The following is a 1921-nucleotide window of genomic DNA, read 5'->3' as shown; positions in this document are numbered from 1 at the left end:
TTTAAAATAACAACGTTAAAGCATGAACCTGATTATGTTTCATACATTCAAAAAATCCTATTGAGTTCATAATTGGCTATAGGATGAATACAATGATGGAAAATTCTATGAGGAATACCTTTAATCTGATCATACCTATTCAACACCAAGCACCTTTCTGGTTCTAAGATTGGAAAATTCCTCATGTTTTGCTTTTGCTTTCCCTACAGCTTGGAATTCTCTCGGAATTCTCGCCCTATCTCACCTCTGCATGTTTAAATATTGCTTATCTTTCCAGACGTCACTGAAATACTGCCTTATTTCCAGTCTCAAAACCAACATATAACAACCTAATACATTTAAATTGATAGGAGAAAAGAATAACTATATGCAGAGCAATGTAAAGAAGTTCTTCAGGAAATCACTGAGAAGCATCAATAGAGCCATTAATGAGCCAAAGGCAAAAACAAAAACAAAGGACTACTGTGAAATCTACCTGTATTTTCTGGGTTCAGTACATCTGTCTTTGATTGTAACGGTGAGAGAATTACTTCAGAAAATACCTAATAAATAATAAAAATTAAATTAATAGACACAAAATTAAAACATTCCATCTAAATGGATAACAAAAAATATTACAAACATATGGTTGTGCTTATATGTCTTATTTCAACAATGATAAGCTCATCTAAGCACTTAAAATGTTAAAAGCAAAAATAGAATGAAACAAAGGAAAGAAGAAAACAGTGTTTAGACTGACAGAAAAGCACAATGGAGTGAATTCAAGGGAACTTTAAGAAGATGAAGGATACAAGACAAACCACAAAATTTAACCACAGTAATATTTAATTCATTTTCGTTGGAAAAGCTGAGTCACTGTTGTCAGGTTCTGAACTTTCAGTGGTGCCAGGATGTCTTGAAGTTGATCCTTAGTCCAGTAAACCATTTATTTTGGCTGAGATAAAATGTTTTCCTGAATTTCTGAAACAGGCATTAGTATTTCTGGAAAATTACACACACACAAACACACACAATATGCCATACATAATATATACTAATTATACTAATTGAAACTACATATATACACACATATACTTATGTACATACTTTTCTTCAGTAAACAAAAATTTTTATATTTTTCCAAATGTAAATCCATTTTAAATAGAACAAAATAGACAGTAAGATAAATTTACTTGTGTTTTTATTATGATCGTGATAAAGAGACTGTTTAACTTTTCTAAAATTATCACAATTTTGAAAATAATAGTAATATAATCCTTAAAAATACTCAACTTGTTAAAGCGTGATTTCTTAGCCCTTGAACTTTTTGTTATATTCAATCTATTTTACTGATGTTGAAAAATATTCTAACTTACATTTTTCTATTAGAAAAAGCTATAAAATAGTACAGAAATAATATTTTTAGAATAGCTTCAGTTTTAAAATACAGTAAAATAATTCACTGTAATGGAATCTGTTCTGGAAAAATATCTGGAGAGACTTTCAATCTTATAAATTTGTTCTAATGCCTTTTTATATTTCAGTAAGTGTTCACTAATTTTGAAGGCTATCAGCAGTTTAAAACACTTGAGAAACTTCAACACTAGAATTCACAATGTAATCATGGCTACTTGAAAGCTCATATAATTATGTTATCAGTCATCACAACAAATACTCATTTCAGGAGATTTCAATATCAGTAGCATTGGGGTGAGAATCAGTCCAATTTTCCTCATTGCAACCAGATATAAATAATAACTCATACAAATCTCCGAAAGAGATGAAATCTCAAGTATTTCCTATTAGATGGTCTCTTGAGCTAGATTTTTCTTGGCAACTATTCAGGCAGTGGGGGGTCCTGCTTGTAGCCAAAATTCATTATCGTCAGTTTTAAAATATGAGGTTAGTAGATTTTGGTATGCACAATCAATTGTTATTGAAA

Source organism: Otolemur garnettii, unplaced genomic scaffold (genome assembly GCF_000181295.1).
Source record: "Otolemur garnettii isolate 467f Iridium unplaced genomic scaffold, OtoGar3 scaffold00169, whole genome shotgun sequence".
Taxonomy (NCBI): Eukaryota; Metazoa; Chordata; class Mammalia; order Primates; family Galagidae; genus Otolemur; species Otolemur garnettii.
Note: the sequence above shows the minus strand (reverse complement) of the source record.